The sequence below is a fragment of the Aegilops tauschii genome, chromosome 2 (assembly GCF_002575655.3).
Source record: "Aegilops tauschii subsp. strangulata cultivar AL8/78 chromosome 2, Aet v6.0, whole genome shotgun sequence".
Taxonomy (NCBI): domain Eukaryota; kingdom Viridiplantae; phylum Streptophyta; class Magnoliopsida; order Poales; family Poaceae; genus Aegilops; species Aegilops tauschii.
Genome location: NC_053036.3, coordinates 626,884,453 through 626,890,899, shown reverse-complemented (window position 1 = coordinate 626,890,899; position 6,447 = coordinate 626,884,453).

Below are 6,447 nucleotides of genomic sequence, written 5' to 3'. Positions count from 1 at the left end.
TCGGAGAAGTGAATTCAAAAGGAAAAATAAAATAAAAACAGACTACAAGGTGAGAACACCCACTTCCTACATCAAGCTAAAAATGAAAGCATTATGACGATTAAGACTCTTCTTATTACACATCGAAGAACGCGAGGCTTAAGAGAAACAGAAACTACAACATATACACATCGAAGAACATGAGGCTAAGCGAAAGTAATTGAAAGGGTGTTACTTACCAAAGCTCGTTTTACAGGTTCGCTGCAGCTCCTCTTTAACTTGCCACGCTCCTTGGAAGATGTCCCCAATATCCCGTGTTTGGTCTTCATTGCTACTCTGTATGTTCGCACTCGTGGTTTTAAAATCTCAACATGACAAGAAAAATATACTACTAGTAATACTCGCACATCTTGTGGGCAACATTAAAGCACTCGTTTGCCATCTTAGAGCATCTCCAACAGAATTGCAACGCGCGGTGCATTAAAAAGCGTTTACAGTGCTGAGATCGAGAAGTAGAGAGACTAGAGAGTAGAGGATAGTTCTCAGCATTGATAAATAAAAAAATAGATAATTCAACTACAACTCGTCGTTCGACTCCTCCTCGGTGATGTCCTCCTCCGACGTCAGACTGTAGGCGTGAAGATACCGATCATCGTCGGATTCCCAGGGCGACGCTGCTCCTAGCCTCATGTTGAATTGAGCATCCGCTTTTCACCTACGCTTGTCCTCGCGATAGGCGGCTCGCTCCGCCCTCCTCTTATCCCTCTCCGCCCTCCTTTGCGCGTAGAACTCGCGCTCATTGATGATGTCCTGCGGGAAGCGTTGGTGCCACAGCGCCATGGCTTCCTTGTCCATCTCGGCGATGCCAAGACGGTGTTCCCGCCTTCGGTTGTGGCGACGATCCTCGTCGGTGCTAAGCCGCGACAGAGGCACGAGCTCGTGCGCCCGCTCCCACGTCGGCATGTTGGGGAAGTTCAATGTTCTATGAGGCCACCAGAGGCGCCACGCCGCCGCGTCGTACATGCGGGCGGCCTCGTTGGCGGTGTTGAAATTGCCGAGGCCGAGGCGCATCTCGCGGAACCGGATCTCGGCGGAGAAGCCGCCGGAGGGGCGCGCGCGGACGCCGCGGTATCCCCAAGTTTCCCGGCAACGCTGCGGTAGGTGGCACGGCGGCGGTGAGGCGAGAAAGAGCGTGGAGAGAGTGGTGGCGAGGCACAGAGCAGGGAGGGAGCGGTGGCAGGGCACAGAGCGGTGGGAGGGCGTTGGATTTTATAAAGCGCGCCGGACGCCGCGCGCCAAAACTAGCACACGCCCGACAGCTTTTTCCCGCGCGCACGCAATCCTTTCCCGACGTCTTTGCTATATCTACTCTCTAATCTACTGTTATGTTTATTTTATATTTAATATTTATCTCTACTTCTCTACTGTCTACTTTGTTTTATATACTTTTTTTCTTATAAAAAAACAGAGTTGGTGATGATGGTGTGCCTACCGTCCTGCAATATAGGCCGTCCGATTTATATCTGACAGATAGGAAGGAAACAATGGGAATTTTGCAAAAAGATAACCATACCCCTCTCCAGATTTGCAAATAAGGCCTTCCCTCGTTCATCCTTTTCTCCCACAAGATAAACTACTCATACAAATGCATCTTGATGCGTGCTTCGCATGGACATCTTGCTAGTTCTAAAAAACTTTCCATCATTTGCCACACTACTGGTTGCAGATGAAAAACCTACCCAAGCACAGCGCGATACAGGAGCGACGCACAATTACAAGATGATATTCTGTTGGACAATGGAGGCTATAACCAATTACTTTTACGGGAACAATAGCACCCAGGAAATTTGAAAGGTAGGTATGAACAAAATTGGAACTGCACATGTACTGCAAAGTGATTCAATACATAGATTACCAATCGAGGAGGAGAACGATGGTCGCGGCGGCCTCTGTGGGTCATGGTCAGAAACGGGAGCCAGTTCATTGTCCATGACGGTGGTGCTTCTGCGCTTGGAGCCGGCTTCCGGGAAGCAGATCCGAGACCGTCAAAGACGGTGCTTGGGAAGAGGCTCCGTGTATGACGACTACAGTGGACCGGCTCCAGTGCGGCGTACGAGGTCGTCGATGAGGCAGATGCGCTGCGGTGAACGAGTGTGCCAATGTAGAAGGGGAGTGGCACGAAGGTTGCGGTGCCGTGGTGAAGTCTATTTTGCGGTGGGGATAGAAAATGGGGAGTATTCAGGTGTACTACTCTGGGTGCCGGGGTGGGGTTTGCTGGGTAGGGTGAACCTGAAGTTACAAAAACGGCCCCCTACCAAGCGTCATCCGTAGGCCTGTTCCGAAGGCTATGATGGTAACTTCCCACTGCTCGAATCAGGGTCGCGGGAGATTTTCCCGCCGACCTCAAAATTTTGTGACACTGAACTCCCCGTGTGGCGTGTTGAGTGATTCGGCTAAGCAACTAGCGAGTAGTACTAGTAAACTCTGCATATTAGGTTTGACCGAAGTCAAACTTCCTAAAGTTTGACCAAGTTTATAGAAAAATATAAAAATTTACCATAACAAATATGTATGATGTGAAAGTACATTCAATAATGAATCTAATGGTATTTATTTGTTATTGTATATGTTAATATTTTTTGTTATAAGCTTTCTGAGAGTTTACAAAACTTGACTTTGACCAATGCTAATACGCGGTTTTGTTTTCTTAGTTTGTAGTGAACTAATCATTTGTTGAAATTGTGAAATAAATATATTAGGCTATTGACTTCGAATGTAATGGTCTATACAATTCAATAGTTACAATCATTGTAGAATTCCAAGATGTATACAAGGTCGATAGTACTTCACAACATGCTCAAACTCACATAATCCCAGTCAAATGAGAATCTAAATGCATTTCATAGTTATTACTTTGTAGGATGCAACAAAACCAACCATAACTCTACATCAGCCATTATAGAAGCAACATTTTGAACATATCCCAATGTGTGAATGAAACGTGCAGAGAGAGCTTGCGAAGATGGAGCAGATAGGTGATTCGTCCATTTTGCATCATGCTTTTATATTGATATTTATTGCATTATGGGCTGTTATTACACGTTATGTTACAATACTTATGGCTATTCTCTCTTTTTTTACAAGGTTTATCATGAAGAGGGAGAATGCCGGCAGCTGGGATTCTGGGCTGGAAAAGGAGCAAATATTGGAAACCTATTCTGCACAGCTCCAAAAGTCCTGAAACTCCACGAAATTCATCTTTGGAATTATTAAGAATTACTGAGCGAAGAAAATACCAGAGCGGGCCCACACCCTGGCCAGGAGGGTGGGGGCGCGCCCCCCTACTGGGCGCGCCCCTGTCTCCTGGGCCCCCTGGTGGCCCTTCGGTGCCCATCTTCTGCTATATGAAGGCTTTTACCCTGGAAAAAATCATAAGAAAGCTTACGGGATGAAACTCCACCGCCACGAGGCGGAACCTTGGTGGAACCAATCTAGGGCTCCAGCGGAGCTGTTCTGCCGGGAAAACTTCCCTCCGGGAGGGGGAAATCATCACCATCGTCATCACCAATGCTCCTCTCATCGGGAGGGTGTCAATCTCCATCTACATCTTCACCAGCACCATCTCCTCTCAAAACCCTAGTTCATCTCTTGTATCCAATGTTGTATCAAAACCACAAATTGGTACCTGTGGGTTGCTAGTAGTGTTGATTACTCCTTGTAGTTGATGCTAGTTGGTTTATTTGGTGGAAGATCATATGTTCAGATCCTTAATGCATATTAATACTCCTCTGATCATGAACATGAATATGCTTTGTGAGTAGTTAAGTTTGTTGCTGAGGACATGGGTGAAGTCTTGCTATTAGTAGTCATGTGAATTTGGTATTCGTTCGATATTTTGATGAGATGTATGTTGTCTCTCCTCTAGTGGTGTTATGTGAACGTCGACTACATGACACTTCACCATTATTTGGGCCTAGAGGAAGGCATTGGGAAGTAATAAGTAGATGATGGGTTGCTAGAGTGACAGAAGCTTAAACCCTAGTTTATGCGTTGCTTCATAAGGGGCTGATTTGGATCCATTAGTTTCATGCTATGGTTAGGTTTACCTTAATACTTCTTTTGTAGTTGCGGATGCTTGCAATAGGGGTTAATCATAAGTGGGATTCTTGTCCAAGAAAGGGCAGTACCCAAGCACCGGTTCACCCACATATCAAATTATCAAAGTACCAAACGCGAATCATATGAGCGTGATGAAACTAGCTTGGCGATAATTCCCATGTGTCCTCGGGAGCTCTTTTCTCATTATAAGAAATTGGTCCAGGCTTGTCCTTTGCTACAAAAAGGATTGGGCCACCTTGCTGCACTTTATTTACTTTCATTGCTTGTTACCCGTTACAAATTATCTTATCACAAAACTATCTATTACCTACAATTTCAGTGCTTGCAGAGAATACCTTACTGAAAAGCGCTTGTCATTTCCTTCTGCTCCTCGTTGGGTTCGACACTCTTACTTATCGAAAGGACTACGATAGATCCCCTATACTTGTGGGTCATCAAGACTCTTTTCTGGCGCCGTTGCCGGGGAGTGAAGCGCCTCTGGTGAGTGGAACTTGGTAAGGAAACATTTATATAGTGTGCTGAATTTTTTTGTCACTTGTTACTATGGAAACTAATCCTTTGAGGGGCTTGTTCGGGGCATATTCGCCCCGACCAGTAGAGCAAAGAATTGCTCCTCAACCTACTGAACCTATTGAAAATGTTTACTTTGAGATTCCTTCGGGTATGATAGAGAAACTGCTAGCTAATCCCTTTGCAGGAGATGGAACATTGCATCCTGATATACACCTTATCTTTGTGGATTATTTAAGCTTGCAGGTATTCCCGACGATGTTGTTAAGAGGAAGGTCTTCCCTTTATCTTTGAAGGGAGAAGCATTGACATGGTATAGGCTATGTGATGATACGAGATCTTGGAACTATAAACGATTGAAGTTGGAATTTCACCAGAAGTTCTATCCTATGCATCTTGTTCATTGTGATCGTAATTACATATATAATTTCTGGCCTCGCGAAGGAGAAAGCATCGCTCAAGCTTTGGGGAGGCTTAAGTCAATGTTATATTCATGCCCCAATCATGAGCTCTCAAGAGAAATGATTATTCAAAATTTTTATGCTCGGCTTTCTGACAACAATCGCACCATGCTTGATACTTCCTGTGCTGGTTCCTATATGCTGAAGACTATTGAATTCAAGTTTGATTGTGTTAAATCTTTTATGGATACCGATGCTTTTCGTGGATTTAGCGCTAAATATGGACTTGACTCTTAGATAGTATCTTCTTTCTGTGAATCTTTTGCTGCTCACGTTGATCTCCCTAAGGAGAAGTGGTTTAAATTTAATCCTCCCACTAAAGTAAAAGTAGTTGCACCTATTATAGTTGAAGAAAAGACTATTACTTATAACGATCCTATTGTTCCTACTACTTATGTCGAGAAACCACCTTTCCCTGTTAGGATAAAGGATCATGCTAAAGCTTCAACTGTTGTTCGTAAGAGCAATACTAGAACATATACACCCCCTGAGCAAATTAAAGTTGAACCTAGTATTGCTATGGTTAAAGATCTCTTGGAAGATAATATAGATGGGCATGTTATTTACTACTGTGGGGAAGCTGCTAATATCGCTAAACCCGATGCTAAGATACATAGACCTGTTGTAGGCATGCCTGTTATTTCTGTTAAAATAGGAGATCATTGTTATCATGGCTTATGTGATATGGGTGCTAGTGCTAGTGCAATACCTATTTCCTTATATAATGAAATTATGCATGATATTGCACCCGCTGAGTTAGAAGGTATTGATGTTACAATTAAGCTTGCCAATAGAGATACTGAAGTCTTGTGTGGGAAAGTTAAATATCCTGTTGATTTTCTTGTTCTTGGTTCCCCACAAGATAGCTTTTGTCCCATTATATTTGGTAGACCCTTCTTGAATACTGTTAATGCTAGGATTGATTGGGAAAAAGATATTGTTACAGTTGGCTTGGGGGATACGACACATGAGTTTAATTTTGCTAAATTCCGTAGACAACCCCATGATAAAGAATCGCTTAGTAAATATGAAATTATTGGTCTTGCTTCTATTGCCGTGCCTCCTACTGATCCGTTAGAATAGTATTTGCTAGACCATGAAAATGATATGTTTATGAATGAAATAAGGGAAATAGATGAAGTATTCCTTCAACAGGGTCCTATTTTGAAACACAACTTACCTGTTGAAATCCTAGGGGATCCCCCTCCACCCAAGGGTGATCCCGTGTTTGAGCTCAAACCTTTACCTGATAATCTTAAATATGCTTATCTTGATGAAAAGAAGATATATCCTGTTATTATTAGTGCTAACCTTTCAGAGCAGGAAGAGGAAAGATTATTGAAAACTCTGAAGAAGCACCGTGCTGCTATCAGATATA